The sequence below is a fragment of the Symsagittifera roscoffensis genome, chromosome 5 (genome assembly GCF_963678635.1).
Source record: "Symsagittifera roscoffensis chromosome 5, txSymRosc1.1, whole genome shotgun sequence".
Taxonomy (NCBI): Eukaryota; Metazoa; Xenacoelomorpha; order Acoela; family Convolutidae; genus Symsagittifera; species Symsagittifera roscoffensis.
The window spans coordinates 51,160,552-51,184,819 of NC_087066.1; the positions used below are offsets into that span (position 1 = coordinate 51,160,552).

General features: G+C 32.8%; 1 protein-coding gene and 1 long non-coding RNA gene across 2 annotated transcripts in view; both read right to left on the bottom strand.

Annotated features, from left to right (window-relative positions):
* LOC134845526 (uncharacterized) overlaps window positions 1-17,256 on the bottom strand; it is a 32,983-nt gene extending 15,727 nt beyond the window's left edge. The window contains exon 1 of the long non-coding RNA XR_010162750.1: window positions 17,169-17,256. This is a non-coding gene — a long non-coding RNA (uncharacterized LOC134845526). The remainder of the gene's footprint in view (window positions 1-17,168) is intronic.
* Window positions 1-24,268, bottom strand: part of LOC134846200 (angio-associated migratory cell protein-like) — a 553,983-nt gene that overhangs the window by 463,892 nt on the left and 65,823 nt on the right. The window lies entirely within an intron of this gene.

The window sequence follows — 24,268 nt, forward strand, 5'->3', positions numbered from 1 at the left end:
GTATTGTGAATGAATTCTAGAATGGGTATTTCAATAGGTGTGATAAATTCATGCGGGATAAGGAAGGGTCTTGGTTTTTCGGCATTGAAGGTCTTTGTGATGGGACAGAATATATACATTTGGGTAACTGGGTCATAGTTGCGGAGGATGCCGTGTAGGTTAGTATCTTTAATGCAATATGTAAAATTTAGAAAAAATGGTGACGTGTATTTTGAGTTAAGAAACTGAAAACGATGGTGAGGTTGTCTTGATGGGGTGTGCTAATCAAAATGATTTTGTATAAAACGATAATATGTATATGTGTGCGTTTGTTTAGTGCGTAACATAAGATCGTGGGAACAGTGCAAATCGTGTTCCTGTGGTGAAAGAAAGTGAAAGGTTAGTGAAAATAACTAAAATTTATCATAGAAGCTCTCGTATGCTTGAATATCAACTAGTGATTCGGAAATAATATGATCATGCTTTCTATCAAAAATATTAAGCGTAAATACAAATGATGTTTTAATGAAAAGTTTTTCTGTTAGTTGCGGGTTTGCGAAGCGGTCTTCATCTAAAAATTGATCTTGATTAGGGCGGATGATATTATGATCGTAGTATTCTATTGCAAAATCGTTAGCTCGGGGTGCGGTGAATGTTTTTAATAATTTTTTATATCCAACGTAAGTAAATTGTCGAGGTGTTAGTGTTGTGGTTAGTCTGTATAACATGTTTTTATTTTTCTCGATACTTTCAGCAGTATTAGCTAATGGTAGGCAGCGGGGGTTAGTATAATGATAATAAGCTGTCCAATGAAGTGTTGGCATTACAACGTGCTCATCAACAAAATTGCGTGTATCGTTAGTTATGGTAGGTGTATTTAATGTATAATGCGGAAATGATGGTAGGGTGATTTCTAGAAAGTTTTTCGTTTTTGTGTGTTCTGGGTGGTTGATGTATTCTCGGGTTGTTCCGGGTTTGGTTGGGAATTGTTGATTTGGGATTTTTCGTTTAAAAGTGCGATAAGCTCGGTTAGTACTGGTAGGTGTTTCAGTGGATGTGGATGATTGTGGTAATGATGGAGTGTAAGCTGAAGAGGGTGTAGCAGTTGGTGGATTTGAGGATGTTATTGTGGATGATAGTTGATGTATTGTAAGGGTGTTGGGGTGCATTAATTGTTGTTGTAAAGTTTTAAAATTGTCGAGTTCTGCGGAAATTTGGATGGTATCTGGGGAGTTATTATGTGATCTGTCGGAATGAAATGGAGAATAGGTTGGGGTTACTTGGGAAGCGTAAGAAGGAGTGGAAAGGGATGGGAGTGGATGAGTGGATTGGATGGGTTGAAAAGGGGGTTGCGAAAAAACTGAGGAGTTGGTCTGGGTATGAGTAGAGGGAGATGGTTCGGATTCTGCAAATTCGTCGGGGGTTTCTACATTAGCGTTATTAAATTGTGAGATTGTATGAAAAACTGAAATATCTGAGTTAGTATCAAAATTCGTGCTTGATGACATATTAATAATTGGAAAATCGGGTGGTGGGAAAGCAAAAAGTGGGATAATTGGGATTTGAGTTTGGACGTTGGCTGGGTGGGAATTTGAGCGATGGAGGGATCCAAGTTGTCAGCTCATCGTGGGCTAAAAAAATGATTATTTCGAGATTGAAAAGTGGTGGTGTGAGGTTGTTTTATAATTTGTTCATATGGTTTATCATTTTGTTCATGATTTGTCATTATGTGCTGAATAGGGCTTTGCGCTGTTTTTGGTCTAAAATTTGGGTTATTTGTGATTGCTAGGTTTCGAAAATTTCGGGGAACTAATGATAATGGATGGTTTTGTGGTAGGGTTGGTATCTGTAGGTGTTGTGTCTACTTTATTATGTTCCTCGTTATATGTGTTTGGTCTTGTGGATATTTTTGTATTATATTCTTTTATTTGTGCATCTAGAAGTATTTTATTGATTGATGATGAAAAAATTCCAAAAAATCCTGCAAATAGTATACGTGCTACACATGCTTGTCGGTTTACTTGTGTGTGTATACCGCATGTGTTATAGATTCCTTTTAACAGTGAGAAAAGAAATCCTATAAAATTAAACATGGCGTATAAGATAGCTAATTTTTCTGAGATGTAATAGGGCCATCCTAGAAAAGCTAGAATTTCGTTCTTTAGGGTGACAAAACTGAAAATATTTATAGGTGAAATATTTTGTGGTCTGTATTTTTTACCGTTTAAATATATGTAGTCTTTAATTTCTTTAAAATATCCGCTGTAGTCTTGTGTATAAATGTCTGCAAATCCTGTGGTTTCGGCAAGTTTTTTTAAATTTTGGTCAATTGATTGTCAATGTATCGTGTCCATTTGTGTTAATAATTCCTGAAACTGTTGTGTTCTAATGTGATTTTGGATATCAGATTTACAATATATTCCAATTGATTGTAAATCAATATTTGGATTACGAGCGATCGCTCTGATGCTTTCGGGTGAAAACTTTTTGAGTGGTTGCAATAATGTAGGATACGGTGTAAGTAGGTAGTATTTATCTTCGTCAGGGTTTAATTGTACGACATTGTGGTTATTTTCTGATCCACATGGGAGATCGGTATCCCAAAAATATGTTCGTCTTGAAAGTGCGTCGACAAAATGTACTTTATTTTTATAGAATATGGGGATTCTTTTATAACAACGTTTGTTTTCAAAAACATGTAATGGTGATACTTTTTTGGTGCAAGTATAGAACCATAAAATTTTTCCTTCATAGTCAAGAAAATTTAATCTGTTTTCTGATAATAAGTATCCTGCGTAAGGTATTTTTAGTACTGCTAATGCGAGTGATTGTAAGATTTGTGTTCTTTCTAATTCGCATAGTTGATGAAGTGTTTCTAATTCAGAAAGTGACATTTCTTGGACAATTCTACTAATTGTATAGTCTAATTTCATGTCTAAGTGGATATCATAATGAATATTACAAAAATAGGTGCTATTCATTAGTGATAATTCTTGTAAACGTGTGCTTTTACTGTCATATGGTTTTAGTTTTCCAACAGGTTGACCTTTGCTTTTATAAAAGTTAACTAGGACGTATGATGTCCCTTCGTTAATAGGGTGACTTGTGGCATAAGGGTCAAATTTTTTTTTTCCAGTGATCATGTCGAAACCTTTTTCGTATTCGACAAGTATTTCAGAGTATTGTGTTTTATAAAGTGGATTGCTATATTTACATGCGAATTCTGTTTCGTAATAGACTTGAAAACGTGTTAATTTACTTTCTATATCATGGATGTTTTTGAAATCAGTGCTTTGTTTACGAGATTGGTTCACTTGTTCGTATGGGATTGATTCAATAAAATTTTTTTCATGAAATTTTATCATTCGAGCATGTATTTTGCTACTTGAAATGTTGTGCATGTATCTTCGGAAAACCAAACAATTGTTGCTTGGGTCCTTGTTGTAGGGTCACAATAACCTTGATCATTTTTACAAGGTAATCTAATTCCTTGATATATCATGGTGTTATCAGTTAAATCTCGTGTGAGTTGTATTTTTTCAAGTTGTATTTTCCAATCGAAAAACATTATTTGTTGATATCCTTTTATTTTTGTGTCTGCTTTGCAGTTTGAAGGGTCCTTTATTCCAATATGTGGTATCCAGTGTTTACCGTGTATGTCATAAGTCAATCGCCCGTGTGCGCCGTTATATGGATTTTTTCGTCTAATTTAATATGTCCTTGATATCGTTAAAGTTCTGCTTGATGTACAGAATCGGCAAAGACATGAAAAATTACTATTTTTCTGTCTGTGTTTTTATTTCTTGTTAGATTTAGTCTGAGTAATTCGTTTTTACAATCGTCGTGGTTTAGGTGTAAAAGACGTTCTAAATCACTTTGGTAAAATGATTCGTGATCAAGTCGGTTCTTATTTCCGTTGGAAACTTGTGAACAATGTACTTTCTTTTCGAAAAATGTTGCTGTAAACTTATATCCTGTGACTGTTGTTGCTCGGGCTTTTGAGTACAATGTTGCTGTTACATTTTTAGTTTCTATAGCTTGTGGTTCTGTTTCGCTTTGTGATACTTGATTTATTGCATATTTGTGTAGTGTTTTTGTTCGTTTTCTTCACAATCATAGTGTGTTACTAAAAAATTATGGGGTCCTGTGCGAGGAGAAGGATTTGTGTTTTGGTCGGAAGTTATTAGAAAAAAGATGTGTTGAAATGTTAATATTTTTAGAATATACATGTGAATGATAATCCTGAGTATGGGTCATAAATTGTTATGTAACCAATTGTGTTTTTCGTATATCTATCGTATTTGTATATTACTTCAAGGGTTATAAGTGGTGGTGGTAGTGATTGAGTTGTTATATTTGGTGGATTTAATGGATAGGGGTGTTGAACAATATTATTAAGTTTGATCGTGATTTCAAATTTTAATTGGAGACTATTTTGTTGAAGTATTTGAATATTGTGTTCTCGAATATCTTCGTGGATATCTTGTCTATATTGTAATCTATTGAGTGCCCAACTGTGGAGTCGGTTACTTTCTTGGTGTTGTCCAAACAACGGGGGAGGTGCTACGAATGTGTTCCAATCTAAACGTAAAGGGGTATTTGATGATGATTGTTCTCGGTATCTAGCGTCGAGGTTATTTGGAAAATTCAAAGGAAAAAGTGTCGGTGAGATTTGACTTAATGATGGTGTTGACGGGAGTGATAATGTTTCTGGTAATGATGATAGTGTTGTATCAGTAGAGATATCTATTGGATCATTTACCAAGTTTAGTTCACCTTGTGTATATGAGTGTGATACCCAATATGGTAGTCGTGCGGTGGAATTTGGGGGGTTAAAGAGATTTTCACGTATTTGTTCAGATGTCGGTGTTGAACCTAAGTAATCTGAGGGTATACTTGAGGTGCTGCGTTGTGAAATGAATGGGGGAGTTTCTGGTAATGTACTACTTGAATTTTCTGAAGTAGTTGGTGTTGGTGATTGGGGTATTTCAAAATGAACTCTAGGGGTTTGTAAATTTCTATTTCTTCGTGTATGTATAATTTGTCTATTTATTTTGACTGTATTCTGATTTTGACTATGTTTCTTATTCTATTTAAATCTTGTGGTAATGGGGGTACAAATTATATGTTGGTTTACTTAGGGGTGCTTGTCGCTGAACTGGTTCTAATGGTTCAGATAAGCGAGCGTGTCGTTCTTCGAAAGTGTATGGGTTATCTTGGAAAGAAGTTCGTGTGGATGTTTGGGGGTTTTGAGTAGTTGAGGGTATAACTGGGTTTTCTTGGGAGGATGTCGGTGAAGACTGATGTTGTGGTGGTTGGTTAGCAATTTTGGAAATGTGTCCAATTAAATTTTTTCTAGTGTGAAGATTTATGTTTGTTGTAATATTCTTCGATGAAAAGCATTAAAAGTATTGTTGCTCAGTCGAATGTGACTATTGCATTTTTTACACACTTGCACATTGTCATGATTAGGGTTGATAAAAATGCAATGAAAATTACGAATAGTAAATAAAAGGTTCTACTAAAAATTGATCGTATCATTTAAATAGACTTTGAATTATCGTACCTATAAATGTGGTTAATGATTTGGGAAAGTTGGAGATATATTTCAAATAGGGAGTAGAAAATTAAAAATATATTGCAAAAAATTATTAAAAGGATTATCAAAGCTTCAAAAGTATCAATAAAAAATAAGAGCAAAAGTTTGAATAGAATGAAAATTTTATGAAAAAATTCAAGATTGTATTTTTTAAGATATTGACTGTTTGAGAGAAAAGCATTTAAGAAACGATTCGTTCGTCGAATATTTTTGTTGTTTGGGGCGAGATTCGATTGTGGTCGGATTATTTATTGGTTTTTTGACAAGTGGGTTGAGTTTTGTGAAAAAATATTGGAGGCTAATTTTATGGTGTTTGGGAGGTCTTCTTTGCTTTGTTTTTGTTTGGTAAATAATCTGGGGTATTTTTGAAATATTTGTACTTTAGGCCAAATGATTATGGTCCTTTTTGACTTTAGGCTAATTCGCCATTTTTGGTTGGAGGGTTTTTGAGGTCTGAGTTGGGAAAATATTGTTGATCTTTGCGTTATTAGATAGGGGAGGGTTGTAATATTTTGGTGGTATTTATTTTAGTTGTCAAATTTTAGCGGGTTGCTTCTTTTCGGCCTGGAGGTTGTAAATTTATAGTTATAGATATGCCTGGAGTTTAATTTCTATCGGCTAATAGGTTGGTGTTAGAGATATAGAAGCTGACGGATTTGAGTGAATCCTATTGGCTGAATCTGAACTAAAATTGTTGCGTATGTTTCAGCATGTTATCTCGAAAATATGAAAGTTCAAAATGAGTTAGACGTGTAAAAATTATTAATTTTTAAAATGAAAGTTGTTTTTGAATTTCAACTTTTTAAAATATTTTAGATTGTGGGATGAATGTTTTGTAATTTTTACGTGGTTGATTTCTAAGTCGTGATAATTCTTTGCGTTTTGATTTTTCTACTTGTTCTTTTGGAAGAATTTTTTCTATCTTTTTCCTGTTTTTTCTTTCTTTTTGAGATATTTTTGGGTCTGGCGTTTTTGTTTTGTTTTGAGTTGTGGTTTGTTTTTGATTTTGTTTTTCATGATGAATGTTGTCCTGTTCTTTTGTTTCTTTTTCTGTATGATTTTGAATAACTTTTGAACCTGTAAAAGAAAATAATTGAGTTAATTCGCGTAATGCGTATTCTTTTGTGTAGTAAGGTAATAAGTTGTTACGATGTTGAACAATTTCTTTTTTGGTTGAATCTGTGAGTTTATACGTTACGTCAGTGGGTTTAGCAATTATTTGGTATGGTTGTTTTTGAAGTGGTTGTAACTTTTTAGAGATTCCTTTTTGTGTATTAAAGTTAGGTATTAAAACAAATGTTCCAATTTTTAAATCTGTGGCTGGTGTAAAGCGTGAATTAATTTGGTTGTTAATGTTTTGCCTTTGTAACAAATTCTTTGTTAATTTTTGGTAAATTTCATTGTGTTTTTTATCTCTATTTAATATCCATTCGGTATGTGTGCCGGAGGCTAATTTAAGAATTTGTGGATGATGAAAATGATCTTCATCATGTGTGTGTAAAGGTAGGTTATAACATATTGAATCTTTATTTGGTTGGCAATAACCTTGTGCATTTTTATGTGCATTTGCTGTAAACATAATTGGTTTTCGTGGCTTTTGATGAAAAACCATTTCATATGGTGACATTTCTAAGGTTGTCGTAATTTGTGAATTGTATGATGAGGGAAATAATTTTACATCTGCTGACCATTGTGTGTATCGTGTATCATTTCCATTAATGATACATCTGAGATATTCTTGTAGTGAACGGTTCATACCTTCGACTAAACCGTTTGTCCAAGGTGCATGAGATATAAGTGGTTTATGTTTGATGTTGTATAAGTGGCAAAGTGTGACAAATTCATTATTAACAAATTCTGTACCATTGTCTGTAACTAGGATTTTGGGTAATCCGAATTTTGCTATCCAATGTTCATAAAGTGTTGTGTAAGCATAATAAGCATTACAATGTGGTACTGGGTTGAGTGCTACATAATGTGTGAATGCATCAACAATAACCATAATGAAGGAGTTTCCTTCAGAGGATGGTGAAATTGGTCCTTTTGTGTCGAATGAACTGCGATGGTTGAAATAAAAACTTTGTCCTTTGAAATCTTGTTTCTGTGCTATTTGTTTCTGATTTGGATACGGTTTGTTCAATTGACATATTATACAATCCTTGCAAAATACTTTTATCCAAATTGGTGCATATGGGAAATAAACATTTTGTGTAAAGTTGCAGTATGTTTTTTCTGATCCGGAGCGACCCTTTGTATTTTGTGTATGGGAGATATTAAAAGCTATTAATATCATACTTAAAGGTAGACAGGGAACTTTGGAATCATTTAATTGATATTCTAAAAGATCTGTAATTTCATTAGTTGTTGTGTTGTTAAATATTCTGAAACATCGGAGGAGTGTTTTGTTTCCTAAAATTGTGGTATCTGCTCTTACGGGCTTAGTTTTGTATTTGTGCCATGATTTTAGTTGTCTAATTACTGGGTCGAGATTTGGATTTTGTTTTAAAAGTTCAACTGTAATTTTATCTGTTGGGGGGAGGAAAATATTGTCAATTTCGACTTTTGATAGGGGAATTGTGTCAAGTGGGTCATGGAGGTCAAAAACTTGATTTATTGTGTATTTTGAATCATTTGTTTGTGTTCCTGATAAGTTTAACTAGTGGAAAATGATCTTTTTTATGCGAGTGTTGTTTTATTCTCTTTTGTTGAGTATTGTTTTTTATCCATTGTGAGTATGGAATTGGTTTAAAAGTTGATGTTCCTAGTAAATCAACTTCATAGTGATTACTTTGGCAATCTAAGAAGAGTGGAAAATGTTGTAGATTATTTATTTGTGATTGATCAATGTCAATTTTTACTGCGTTTTTGCTAATCGGGGTGATGTTTCATTTTTTGCCACATAGTATTTAATATTTTGTGGTATTTCAACTGTAGCTTTTCGTGTAAGTAATTCAGGTGGCGTATTTCTACTTACTGTATCTGGTAATGCAAGGTTTTTTCCTGCTGTCCAAACTATATGTAAGTTTGGGAATTTCATTAAAATTAGTTGAAATCTATAAACTCTATGATTTGGATTTGATTTTTGTGTAAAGAGAAATTTAATTGGTTTGAGATCTGTAAATAAAACTGTTGGGTGTTTTGATCCAAGTATCAGAAATTCGTATTCTGTAAGTGTGTAAATTATAGCTGTACATTCTCTCATTAGAGTTGAGAGTCGTAGCTCTGCTTGTGTAAATAATCGTGAATTTGCTGATATAAGATTCATTTTATTTGTTCCACTATGTGATTATAGCAATGCGGCGCCGATGCCAAAATTTGAAGCATCGCACATTGCATAGAATGGTTGATTTGGATCTGGAATTGTGTTTGAAATTTGTTCTGTCAAAAGCTTTTAAATTTCTTCAAATCGTGTTTGATGTTCAGTGGTCCATTCAAAATTATTTTGTTGTCTAAGGATGTTATAGAAAGGTCTTAAGTATAATTGCATTTTGTAAACATATTTACTTAAGAAATTTAAAATTCCAAGGAATTCTTGAATTTTCTTTTCATTTGTAGGTGACTGAAGTTTTTGGATTGCATCAATGCGTGATTTTATTGGAGTGATAGTGTTTTGTTCAATATTATGTCCTAAAAATTTAATGCGTGTTTAAAAAAAATGTGATTTATTGGGGGCTGCTTTCAGATTTTTGTTCTGAAGTATTTTATGATATTGTTCTAAAACTGTAAACATTTCGTCTTTACTTTGTGCTTGCATAAAAACATCGTCTAAACAGGTGATTGGATTTTTCTTGAGTATTAATGGTCTAAAAATTTTACTCATGAAAGCTGAAAAAGCTGCTGGTATAGAATAAGCGATTAAATTCATATTGTTGATTTCCAAAAACAAATTGTGTTAAAGGTCGTGGTTGTTCATATAGTGGCATTTGATTATATGCACTTTTCATTTCTGCGGTTGTGAAGTATTTACCATTTATCTTTGTTAAGTTAACTTGTATTGGTTCAATAGGCCAATTGCATTTTGATTGGTCAATTAGAGAATTGAGGTATCTAGCGTCTAAAACTATTTTTAGTGATTCACCTTTTGCTAGAATGATAACAGGGTTAATGAAGTTGTTTCCTTTTGGTTGTTCTTCTTTATTTTTTGTTGAGATGATTTCGTATTGTTCTAAAATATCAAGTAATCTATTTACCTTGTCGTGTAAATGAATCGGTACGTTACTTGCTCTTTGTTTTTTGAAAACTGCGTCAGGTTTTAATGTGAGATGTAGTGATGAAATGATTTTTGCAACGTCAAATTTTGATGTTGCGTAGACTGTTGAATATTTTAAAAATTATTTTGCTAATTTGTCAAATTCATTTTGTGTTATTTGTGAATGTTGAAAATTAAACATTGTTAAAAATTTTTGTTGTTCTTTTGTGTAATTTGTTATATTGTAAGTCGATTTAAAATATGTTGTTTTTGTGAAATAATCTGTATTTCTTTGTTCATTACTTATTATGTTATTTATGGATAATTCTTCGTTAAGAATTGTTGATTGACAAACATCTAATAGTTGTAATATATTATTTACTCGATAGGCTACTTCAATTATAGGTGAAATTGTAGCATTTGTTTTGCAATATCCTAAAAGTCCTAAGGGTAATGTTATTTGATATGGTGTTTTGTTATACACATGTAATGAAATAATATCGGAATTCGTACTTTTTGAGTATTTTATGGATGAGATTGTAATTTTGAAAAGTTTGTGAATAGATTTAAATTTGAAGTCTGACATAAAAATTTGTTGTTTGTTTTGACTTTTGTCATACTGATGAACTTGTTTTATTGAAAAATTATATATATTTCCTGATAGTAGTTTCAGGTGTTTCCGTTTTTGATTATAAATTGGATAAAATTTTGAGAAGAATGGTGGTTCTTTGTTTAATCTTTGAAAAAATGTTTTAGCTGTATTTTTTGTTTTTGTGTTAATTTCGTTTACTTCTTGTGTAGTTCGTGTATTATTATTAATAGGTCCAATGTAGTAATTATGAAGGAGTTCCAATTTATTTTCATATATATGTGAAGTAAAAGGTTGTTCGTATATGATAGGTTCGTAGTCGTTTTCGACTGTTATCAAATTTACAGAGATGGTATTGCCTGTATCACTCTCAGTATCTGATGATTCGCAATTAATGTGATTTAGTTGTAGTTCATTACTTCCCGTGTCATCAAAACCTGGGGGGTCTGAAGTTGTTTCTTCATTTGCTTGCACTTGATTTATGTGTCTCTGATGTTTTGGTGTGTTACTTCTGTATCGGTTTTTAGAATCGGGATAACGGTTATTATTCCTATGTGGTGACTGGGAATAATTTCTTTTTCGATTATTGTAACTTGAGTTTCGGTTTTGTGAATTATTTTGTGATCTGTTTTGATAGTTATCAATTGGTCTATGATAATTCGATTTTTTGAATGAGGTATTTCTCGATCTATTGTTTGAATAGTTCTGATTTGGATTGTTTGAATAACTTCTATTTCTATTGTGTGAATAGTTGTTTCTATTTCTCTTGTATGATGAGTTTCGTGATCTATTATTGGAATAGTGTCTATTCCTTGGGTTTGAATGGGAACTGGATGCAGAAACTAATTCTGTTGTGTTTGAATTCGATCGTGAAAGGTTATTTTGGTTATTTTGGCTATTCGATCGTCTATGTCTGTTTTGTGAGAAATTTCGTGAATTTCTTCGTTCGGGCGATCTACCTATATAACTTGAGTTATATGGTGATTGAATTTTTGAGTAATTTTGAGTTGCTTGGAAGTGGTTTCCTGAACTGTTATTACTATATATATTTTTGTTTGGTAGATTTTGATCTTTTATCATGTATTGATAGAATGATTTACTTGGTTCTTTGTGCTTTCGAGGTTTATTCTGATTATCTTGTTGTTTTTGTCTACATTCGGCGATACTGTGTCCGTATCGTCGGCAGCAATTACACCATTTTTTGAAAGATAGTTTGCCTTTAAAATTTGGGTTTCTTTCATAGATGTTTAGTGTTTCAGTGATTTTTTCAATCAGGTCTGTGTCTGATTCTTGTACATTATTTATATGTGTAGTATTTGTTTCAATTCGATTAACATATTGTAGTTTTGGATTTTTTGTTTCTTCGAGTTTCATTGTGATTTCTGCTTGTTCGAGTTTATCTACTAATTTCCTAAAATCTAAATCTGGTTCTCGAAATGAGGTAGGATGAGATGCTCTCTTTTTTATAGCTATTTTCCTTAATTGAGGTGTTAAGGTCATCATTAAAATTTCTGTCATTTTTGTGTTTTTGTAATCATGTGTATTAAGTGAATATGCTTTTCGAACTAGTGTTTCAATTCGTACTGCTAATTGTTTAATTGTTTCATTTGGTATTCTGCGTATTTCGTTGCATAAAACTCTTTGGTGTTGTTTGTTTCTTTCAGAATCAAACATTTTTGAAAACTCTTGTGTGAATCTTTTCCAATCTGATTTTATTTCTATAGGTAAAAACCATTTTTGAGCTGCGCCATCTAGTGTTGCTTGTATTAACGCGGTGCGTCTATGTATCCAATTTTGATGGAGTGGCGTATTAATTGGTTCAGGTCCTATATTTAAAATTAAATCTGCTGTGACTGCGTTTAAATAGTCTTCTACAGATTATTCAGGGTCTGTTCCTGTGAATACCATCAGTGGTTTATTCGATGTTATTGACGATCCACCCATGAGTTATGGATTCATAGTCATCTGTAGTGATTCTGCGGCGTTTGGCATTTGTGAAAAATTTAAAAGTTGATTTTTTGTTATTTCGTGTTGCTGGAGGTAATATGGAAACGGTATTTCTTTTTGCATTTGAGTTGGTTGATAAGAATGCATAGTCATTGGGTTTTGTGGCGGTATTGGTTGAAAAGATTGTGTATTAAATGGGTTTTGTATATGCATTTGTTGTGGATTTTGTATATCTGTTGGATTTTGTGGGTGAACTTTCATATTTTGAGATGGTTGAGGTTGTCGCGGTCTCTGTGTGCGATATTCCTCAGTATATGGTGCAAAAATTTCTGGTTGATGATAATCATAATCATCAGATTATAAATAGTTTGTGTTATATGGTGTATGTTTTTTATTTTTATTTTGGTGAAAAAATGGGTAATTTTCAGTATAATCCGGTGTAGGTTGTGGATTTTCTGGAAAATTTACTGAATTGGTCGATGTTTTTGGGAGATTCCAATAATGGGAACATACGTGATTTAAATTTTGTGTATTTTTTCGGGGAGGTTGATTTGTTTTTGTTTGGTGAGCATAATTATAATTGTGTTCTGCAAAAGTGTTTTTTTGTGAACGTTTTTCGTGTTTTTGACGGTTTTGTCATTGGTCTATACGTCTGATAGTCCATTTGTGAATATTTTGGAGCCACCGAAGGTTTAACGGTTGACTGTAAGGTTACCTGTGGTAGTAATGTATTTGTATTTTTTGTTGTTGTGAGATTTGGACGTATCGGTGAAATACTTTGTTGTGTGGTTGTTACTGTTGTTTGGACTACTTCTTCATTTATGAAGTGTGATGGTGTTTGAATATCTTGCTGTGTAAGATTTCTGGTTCCATTGAGATTTTTATTATGTATGTATGACTGTTGAATTTAAGCTGTTATTTCGTGTATCAAGTAAAAATGTATTATGATTTAATGGTGTTGCGTCAATCGTTAATGGTATTACTTTTACATAATCTCTGTGAAAAGATATTGTACTTATCGCTTGACTCGAGATATCTTGTGGAATATTTATAGATGCTGGATGAGACCATTCAGGGTCCCAAACGTAATCTGATTGTTCTGCAATGACAGTGTCGTCGTTGGTACTTTGGGGTCTGAAATTTTTTTTTGCTTGTGAAATTAAATCTAGGTTGTTGGTAAAATAATCTATTATAAACCATGCTAAAATTTTTTGCAAATCATGTTTATTGTTTTGTGAGACTGATATTGATATTGTATGCTTTTGATATATTCTATGAATACTTTTGAAAATTCTATTTCAATATCGTCTGTTTGAATTACATATTTACGATGGGCTGTATTTGGTGTGCTGAATTCTATGGTGTAGATTCCGTATTGTTGTGTTAGGTTGCATATGTCTTTTAGATAATGCTCTATAATTTGTCTTTTGATCTTTACATCCGGGAATTCTGCTTTGCATGGACTGATTTCTGATTGAAACAAATTTACGAGTAAGTTTTTACAAAATCGTGTTTGTCCTCTATCATGGAGTGAATCTATAAGAAAGGGAAAAACTGCTTCTTCAACTGGACTTTCGTCACTTTGAGTGTGGCTCATTTTTTCGTTTGATGACTATTAATATATAACTATCAATATGTCTAATTGGTTGATTCCAATTATATAGGTGTACTGGTTTGTGTTTATATTGCTTTTTTATTCTTCTTTTTTCTCTTTTTGATGAGTTTGAAGTTGTTTCTGAGTCGGAAAAATAAAATTGATCATGGATGGGGCAATTTTTATTTATTGATTCCTTTAATTTGTATAGTTCGTCTAAACTGTTGGTTTCTGATTCGGAAAATGCGTTTCTATTTTTTGAAAATCTTTTTCCTGTGATTTGTCTTTGTTTGCTTATAATTTTTCTTTTTATTGTTTGTCGTTTTGTTCGAATGTATCCAACTGTTTGTGTATGTGGGGTTATTACAAGATATTATTTTAGGTTGTCTATTTCACAATTGTGTAAAACGATTGTTTGTTTCCTAAATTTTTGAATGACATAAGGTTTAGGATGAGGGATGCTAGAAAGTTTTAGTGATTTTTATTTTCCTAGACTGTTAGTCCTTACGATTTTTTGGTTAGCTTAACCGGGGTCTTTTTGTTCAGGGTTGGAGAGAAAAGTATATCGATTCCGGAGAATGATTTTTTTTTCTCGTGGCTAGTCTAAGTTAAGGTGTTAACTTACTTAATCTTACTTAGGGATAGTGATTGTGTTCAAGGGTTGGAGAATAGAAAATCGATCCACAAGGTTCAGGTATAATTAGAACGCAAGTAGTTCGTTAGATACTATTTTAAACTTACTAAGTCTAAGATCTATCCTGGGTCTGGTAAGAGGAGGGTTTAAGTGAAGGATGAATAACCGAAGTTCTTCACTGTTTAGCTTAATTTGAATGGTTTGTGTTATTCAAAATTTCCATTAGTCCTGGGTCTTTTGAAAAGGTTGGGTAGTGAATCGACGTTTGAGGTCGTTAGACACTTAATAAGTGGGTGGGGGAGAACAAAAGTGTTCTTTTTGATCCAAGGATAAGCCCTGATGATCAGAATTGAAAATTAATGATTTACAAAAATTTATTAAGATCCAAGGATAAGCCTTGATGATCTGGTTTAAAATTAAGTAAATTTTAGTTTAAAATGGTTTAAATTTATTTAATATAAAGATTTAGTTTTTATGATGTTATTTAGCTTATGATTGCTGTTATGTTTAGGTGATGAAGCTGGAACAACAGGATGATTTATATATACTAACAATTTATTGTCATGCTACTAATTTTTATTTTTATTTTTTAATAAATATTTTTCAAATAAATATGTTTTATATAATACTGCAGAAGTTGAGAAAACGATCTGAGATCTTTTTATTAATCGTTATTGTTTATAAGTGATTTTTTTTAGCGCCTGAAATAATCATGAAGATTTCCTTCAAAATTTTATGTTTGCAAATGAAAATCTAAATTCATTGCTAATAAGATTCTAAATATAAAAGTTTGTGTTGGCTTTTGCCGTACAACCATGAAACTAAATGGTAAGTTTCTACAAAGTCGTATATCGTCTCTTGTCCGAGGTCTTCTTCCAATACCGGGTAGTTCTAGGATTGTGCGGAATATCGGCTCTGATCTATTGAGTCGTAGAGACATTTCAATTAAGTTATTATCGTGCAACATTTTGAAAATGTTTTGTCTAATTTCTAATCTATACTTGGTTAATTCTAAGCTATTAAGGTCTTGTTCGAGACTTATGGTCGCACCAGATGAGTTAGGTCGTTGAGGTTAACTCATAGAATAACTTCGGATAGGGTACACCGTCTGCTCGTCACGCTATCTTATTTTCGGCCGGATAGATTCGTGCAACTTCTTAGTCTAATACCGATCCTGATCTTACTCTTATATCTAGTAGTCTCAGGATGTTTAACTAGTCTCTGCTAGGATCAATAGATCTAGAGTATACTGGCTTATTGCGTCCGCTGAAGTTCTCTTGGAGAGGCAACTAATTTCTAAGTTAAATTCAAATCTCTCTGGTGCTGAAATTACAAGTAATTTCAGCACTTACAAATAAGTGGGTTGTTAGTTGGATGGGTTATGATTGGTTAATATTAAATATTTTACAGTGGTAAAATATCTAATTTATCAAATAAAAAAATGTAGTTTAGATCAGGTTCCACTGTTCTTGGAAAAGAAAAGCAGACAATTATCTCTCACCTGACATGAAAACTACAGAAGAGGGAATCAAACAATGCCTCATAAAACGCTTCAATTTATACCTTTTGCTTTTACCACATTCCCATAGCTGAGTTTCGTGCAATTGTTTGTTAATACGATCGAAAGTGTTAAAAACATATGTTCCGAATTTTAAACGCAATAATCACGATCGCGTTTTTTCTCTTTGGAACTTTATATGAAGGTTCGACATTGATTTAATTATTTTTAAACTAGGGATCAATTGATGCTTCTATCTCAAAATGAAAATATATATAATTCAAAAGATACAAGATATAGGGTAGGTGTACAGTTGAAATTTTCCCCCTTTTGCATCAAAATTGTTTAAAATTATTTTCTCACTAAATCATTTTTACTGATTTATTGATTAACCATCGATTTTAAAAACCAACAGAAGTCATAGCAGGATCAGAGGCACCTGAAAACGGGCTGCAAAGTTCCACGACGTTCCCGCAATGAGATTTCATTTGGTTGTAAATGTAGTAAATTTTACAGAGAATGGAATCTATATTGCAAACAATTTAGTATGATTATTATTATATAATTTTTCAAAAAACAATTTACTGCGTGCAGGGCGGGTTTTGGAGGGGTGTTGGGCGCCAATATGTACTAACTTTGAGGGGGAGCAATGCAATTTCTTTGTCAAAATTTTCCAAAAAGTGCCCAAAAACGGGTTTTTGACCTGTTGTTTCAAAAGTTTGCCTGCTGCGCAGAAAATTTGGCCAAAACAGCGTCTTTTTAGTGATTTCGCAGTGCTCGGAAAATCTGCCCCCTCCCCCTCTCGAGAAAATCCTAGATCCGCCCCTGAGCGTGGTACTTTTTGTAATTTTATGAGGGAGGGGAGGGGGAGGGGGTTGAACACTTTTTTTTACTAAACTTTATATCTACTCTAACTTTCTGACCCGGTTAGTCAAAAGTGGAGGCAACCTGACTCATTGGAAACTGCTTTATTCAAAAAGCCCGTAAAAACAGTAAATTCCGTTAGCCAGTTAGAATTCCGTATTGAAAAATTTATCAGTGGAATTTGATTTTAAAATACTGAGAGAAAAAACAATGCGTTCAAATCAAAACTTCATTAAATTGAAATCAGTCTTAAATAAAATGGACTTTGACTCTACCTGAATATTTCTTTTCCGCTGACTTTTCACTTAATTTGTGTTTCCAGATTTTTCTCCTGTTTTTCAAATATCTCTACTAGTAATGAATATTCAATTGAAGAAAAAACTAATAAGCATTGGCTGTCACAGAAGTTCGGCGGCAGATAATTGATATAAATTTTAAAAGCTAATTAGTTCGCTGACTACAAACTTGAACGCACAAATATATTGATCAAAGTCATTTCATATCTCTTTTTTGTAATCATGTGTATTAAGTGAATATGCTTTTCGAACTAGTGTTTCAATTCGTACTGCTAATTGCTTAATTGTTTCATTTGGTATTCTGCGTATTTCGTTGCATAAAACTCTTTGGTGTTGTTTGTTTCTTTCAGAATCAAACATTTTTGAAAACTCTTGTGTGAATCTTTTCCAATCTGATTTTATTTCTATAGGTAAAACTAAAAACCATTTTTGAGCTGCGCCATCTAGTGTTGCTTGTATTAACGCGGTGCGTCTATGTATCCAATTTTGATGGAGTGGCGTATTAATTGGTTCAGGTCCTATATTTAAAATTAAATCTGCTGTGACTGCGTTTAAATAGTCTTCTACAGATTATTCAGGGTCTGTTCCTGTGAATACCATCAGTGGTTTATTCGATGTTATTGACGATCCACCCATGAGTTATGGATTCATAGTCATCTGTAGTGATTCTGCGGCGTTTGGCATTTGTGAAAAATTTAAAAGTTGATTTTTTGTTATTTCGTGTTGCTGGAGGTAATATGGAAACGGTATTTCATTTTGCATTTGAGTTGGTTGATAAGAATGCATAGTCATTGGGTTTTGTGGCGGTATTGGTTGAAAAGATTGTGTATTAAATGGGTTTTGTATATGCATTTGTTGTGGATTTTGTATATCTGTTGGATTTTGTTGGTAAACTTTCATATTTTGAGATGGTTGAGGTTGTCGCGGTCTCTGTGTGCGATATTCCTCAGTATATGGTGCAAAAATTTCTGGTTGATGATAATCATAATCATCAGATTATAAATAGTTTGTGTTATATGGTGTATGTTTTTTATTTTTATTTTGGTGAAAAAATGGGTAATTTTCAGTATAATCCGGTGTAGGTTGTGGATTTTCTGGAAAATTTACTGAATTGGTCGATGTTTTTGGGAGATTCCAATAATGGGAACATACGTGATTTAAATTTTGTGTATTTTTTCGGGGAGGTTGATTTGTTTTTGTTTGGTGAGCATAATTATAATTGTGTTCTGCAAAAGTGTTTTTTTGTGAACGTTTTTCGTGTTTTTGACGGTTTTGTCATTGGTCTATACGTCTGATAGTCCATTTGTGAATATTTTGGAGCCACCGAAGGTTTAACGGTTGACTGTAAGGTTACCTGTGGTAGTAATGTATTTGTATTTTTTGTTGTTGTGAGATTTGGACGTATCGGTGAAATACTTTGTTGTGTGGTTGTTACTGTTGTTTGGACTACTTCTTCATTTATGAAGTGTGATGGTGTTTGAATATCTTGCTGTGTAAGATTTCTGGTTCCATTGAGATTTTTATTATGTATGTATGACTGTTGAATTTAAGCTGTTATTTCGTGTATCAAGTAAAAATGTATTATGATTTAATGGTGTTGCGTCAATCGTTAATGGTATTACTTTTACATAATCTCTGTGAAAAGATATTGTACTTATCGCTTGACTCGAGATATCTTGTGGAATATTTATAGATGCTGGATGAGACCATTCAGGGTCCCAAACGTAATCTGATTGTTCTGCAATGACAGTGTCGTCGTTGGTACTTTGGGGTCTGAAATTTTTTTTTGCTTGTGAAATTAAATCTAGGTTGTTGGTAAAATAATCTATTATAAACCATGCTAAAATTTTTTGCAAATCATGTTTATTGTTTTGTGAGACTGATATTGATATTGTATGCTTTTGATATATTCTATGAATACTTTTGAAAATTCTATTTCAATATCGTCTGTTTGAATTACATATTTACGATGGGCTGTATTTGGTGTGCTGAATTCTATGGTGTAGATTCCGTATTGTTGTGTTAGGTTGCATATGTCTTTTAGATAATGCTCTATAATTTGTCTTTTGATCTTTACATCCGGGAATTCTGCTTTGCATGGACTGATTTCTGATTGAAACAAATTTACGAGTAAGTTTTTACAAAATCGTGTTTGTCCTCTATCATGGAGTGAATCTATAAGAAAGGGAAAAACTGCTTCTTCAACTGGACTTTCGTCACTTTGAGTGTGGCTCATTTTTTCGTTTGATGACTATTAATATATAACTATCAATATGTCTAATTGGTTGATTCCAATTATATAGGTGTACTGGTTTGTGTTTATATTGCTTTTTTATTCTTCTTTTTTCTCTTTTTGATGAGTTTGAAGTTGTTTCTGAGTCGGAAAAATAAAATTGATCATGGATGGGGCAATTTTTATTTATTGATTCCTTTAATTTGTATAGTTCGTCTAAACTGTTGGTTTCTGATTCGGAAAATGCGTTTCTATTTTTTGAAAATCTTTTTCGTGTGATTTGTCTTTGTTTGCTTATAATTTTTCTTTTTATTGTTTGTCGTTTTGTTCGAATGTATCCAACTGTTTGTGTATGTGGGGTTATTACAAGATATTATTTTTGGTTGTCTATTTCACAATTGTGTAAAACGATTGTTTGTTTCCTAAATTTTTGAATGACATAAGGTTTAGGATGAGGGATGCTAGAAAGTTTTAGTGATTTTTATTTTCCTAGACTGTTAGTCCTTACGATTTTTTGGTTAGCTTAACCGGGGTCTTTTTGTTCAGGGTTGGAGAGAAAAGTATATCGATTCCGGAGAATGATTTTTTTCTTCTCGTGGCTAGTCTAAGTTAAGGTGTTAACTTACTTAATCTTACTTAGGGATAGTGATTGTGTTCAAGGGTTGGAGAATAGAAAATCGATCCACAAGGTTCAGGTATAATTAGAACGCAAGTAGTTCGTTAGATACTATTTTAAACTTACTAAGTCTAAGATCTATCCTGGGTCTGGTAAGAGGAGGGTTTAAGTGAAGGATGAATAACCGAAGTTCTTCACTGTTTAGCTTAATTTGAATGGTTTGTGTTATTCAAAATTTCCATTAGTCCTGGGTCTTTTGAAAAGGTTGGGTAGTGAATCGACGTTTGAGGTCGTTAGACACTTAATAAGTGGGTGGGGGAGAACAAAAGTGTTCTTTTTGATCCAAGGATAAGCCCTGATGATCAGAATTGAAAATTAATGATTTACAAAAATTTATTAAGATCCAAGGATAAGCCTTGATGATCTGGTTTAAAATTAAGTAAATTTTAGTTTAAAATGGTTTAAATTTATTTAATATAAAGATTTAGTTTTTATGATGTTATTTAGCTTATGATTGCTGTTATGTTTAGGTGATGAAGCTGGAACAACAGGATGATTTATATATACTAACAATTTATTGTCATGCTACTAATTTTTATTTTTATTTTTTAATAAATATTTTTCAAATAAATATGTTTTATATAATACTGCAGAAGTTGAGAAAACGATCTGAGATCTTTTTATTAATCGTTATTGTTTATAAGTGATTTTTTTTAGCGCCTGAAATAATCATGAAGATTTCCTTCAAAATTTTATGTTTGCAAATGAAAATCTAAATTCATTGCTAATAAGATTCTAAATATAAAAGTTTGTGTTGGCTTTTGCCGTACAACCATGAAACTAAATGGTAAGTTTCTACAAAGTCGTATATCGTCTCTTGTCCGAGGTCTTCTTCCAACCCCGGGTAGTTCTAGGATTGTGCGGAATATCGGCTCTGATCTATTGAGTCGTAGAGACATTTCAATTAAGTTATTATCGTGCAACATTTTGAAAATGTTTTGTCTAATTTCTAATCTATACTTGGTTAATTCTAAGCTATTAAGGTCTTGTTCGAGACTTATGGTTGCACCAGATGAGTTAGGTCGTTGAGGTTAACTCATAGAATAACTTCGGATAGGGTACACCGTCTGCTCGTCACGCTATCTTATTTTCGGCCGGATAGATTCGTGCAACTTCTTAGTCTAATACCGATCCTGATCTTACTCTTATATCTAGTAGTCTCAGGATGTTTAACTAGTCTCTGCTAGGATCAATAGATCTAGAGTATACTGGCTTATTGCGTCCGCTGAAGTTCTCTTGGAGAGGCAACTAATTTCTAAGTTAAATTCAAATCTCTCTGGTGCTGAAATTACAAGTAATTTCAGCACTTACAAATAAGTGGGTTGTTAGTTGGATGGGTTATGATTGGTTAATATTAAATATTTTACAGTGGTAAAATATCTAATTTATCAAATAAAAAAATGTAGTTTAGATCAGGTTCCACTGTTCTTGGAAAAGAAAAGCAGACAATTATCTCTCACCTGACATGAAAACTACAGAAGAGGGAACCAAACAATGCCTCATAAAACGCTTCAATTTATACCTTTTGCTTTTACCACATTCCCATAGCTGAGTTTCGTGCAATTGTTTGTTAATACGATCGAAAGTGTTAAAAACATATGTTCCGAATTTTAAACGCAATAATCACGATCGCGTTTTTTCTCTTTGGAACTTTATATGAAGGTTCGACATTGATTTAATTATTTTTAAACTAGGGATCAATTGATGCTTCTATCTCAAAATGAAAATATATATAATTCAAAAGATACAAGATATAGGGTAGGTGTACAGTTGAAATTTTCCCCCTTTTGCATCAAAATTGTTTAAAATTATTTTCTCACTAAATCATTTTTACTGATTTATTGATTAACCATCGATTTTAAAAACCAACAGAAGTCATAGCAGGATCAGAGGCACCTGAAAACGGGCTGCAAAGTTCCACGACGTTCCCGCAATGAGATTTCATTTGGTTGTAAATGTAGTAAATTTTACAGAGAATGGAATCTATATTGCAAACAATTTAGTATGATTATTATTATATAATTTTTCAAAAAACAATTTACTGCGTGCAGGGCGGGTTTTGGAGGGGTGTTGGGCGCCAATATGTACTAACTTTGAGGGGGAGCAATGCAATTTCTTTGTCAAAATTTTCCAAAAAGTGCCCAAAAACGGGTTTTTGACCTGTTGTTTCAAAAGTTTGCCTGCTGCGCAGAAAATTTGGCCAAAACAGCGTCTTTTTAGTGATTTCGCAGTGCTCGGAAAATCTGCCCCCTCCCCCTCTCGAGAAAATCCTAGATCCGCCCCTGAGCGTGGTACTTTTTGTAATTTTATGAGGGAGGGGAGGGGGAGGGGGTTGAACACTTTTTTTTACTAAACTTTATATCTACTCTAACTTTCTGACCCGGTTAGTCAAAAGTGGAGGCAACCTGACTCATTGGAAACTGCTTTATTCAAAAAGCCCGTAAAAACAGTAAATTCCGTTAGCCAGTTAGAATTCCGTATTGAAAAATTTATCAGTGGAATTTGATTTTAAAATACTGAGAGAAAAAACAATGCGTTCAAATCAAAACTTCATTAAATTGAAATCAGTCTTAAATAAAATGGACTTTGACTCTACCTGAATATTTCTTTTCCGCTGACTTTTCACTTAATTTGTGTTTCCAGATTTTTCTCCTGTTTTTCAAATATCTCTACTAGTAATGAATATTCAATTGAAGAAAAAACTAATAAGCATTGGCTGTCACAGAAGTTCGGCGGCAGATAATTGATATAAATTTTAAAAGCTAATTAGTTCGCTGACTACAAACTTGAACGCACAAATATATTGATCAAAGTCATTTCATATCTCTTTTTTGTAATCATGTGTATTAAGTGAATATGCTTTTCGAACTAGTGTTTCAATTCGTACTGCTAATTGCTTAATTGTTTCATTTGGTATTCTGCGTATTTCGTTGCATAAAACTCTTTGGTGTTGTTTGTTTCTTTCAGAATCAAACATTTTTGAAAACTCTTGTGTGAATCTTTTCCAATCTGATTTTATTTCTATAGGTAAAACTAAAAACCATTTTTGAGCTGCGCCATCTAGTGTTGCTTGTATTAACGCGGTGCGTCTATGTATCCAATTTTGATGGAGTGGCGTATTAATTGGTTCAGGTCCTATATTTAAAATTAAATCTGCTGTGACTGCGTTTAAATAGTCTTCTACAGATTATTCAGGGTCTGTTCCTGTGAATACCATCAGTGGTTTATTCGATGTTATTGACGATCTACCCATGAGGTATGGATTCATAGTCATCTGTAGTGATTCTGCGGCGTTTGGCTTTTGTGAAAAATTTAAAAGTTGATTTTTTGTTATTTCGTGTTGCTGGAGGTAATATGGAAACGGTATTTCATTTTGCATTTGAGTTGGTTGATAAGAATGCATAGTCATTCGGTTTTGTGGCGGTATTGGTTGAAAAGATTGTGTATTAAATGGGTTTTGTATATGCATTTGTTGTGGATTTTGTATATCTGTTGGATTTTATGGGTAAACTTTCATATTTTGAGATGGTTGAGGTTGTCGCGGTCTCTGTGTGCGATATTCTTCAGTATATGGTGCAAAAATTTCTGGTTGATGATAATCATAATCATCAGATTATAAATAGTTTGTGTTATATGGTGTATGTTTTTTATTTTTATTTTTTTGTGAAAAAATGGGTAATTTTCAGTATAATCCGGTGTAGGTTGTGGATTTTCTGGAAAATTTACTGAATTGGTCGATGTTTTTGGGAGATTCCAATAATGGGAACATACGTGATTTAAATTTTGTGTATTTTTTCGGGGAGGTTGATTTGTTTTTGTTTGGTGAGCATAATTATAATTGTGTTCTGCAAAAGTGTTTTTTTTTGTGAACGTTTTTCGTGTTTTTGACGGTTTTGTCATTGGTCTATTCGTCTGATAGTCCATTTGTGAATATTTTGGAGCCACCGAAGGTTTAACGGTTGACTGTAAGGTTACCTGTGGTAGTAATGTATTTGTATTTTTTGTTGTTGTGAGATTTGGACGTATCGGTGAAATACTTTGTTGTGTGGTTGTTACTGTTGTTTATGAAGTGTGATGGTGTTTGAATATCTTGCTGTGTAAGATTTCTGGTTCCATTGAAATTTTTATTATGTATGTATGACTCTTGAATTTAAGCTGTTATTTCGTGTA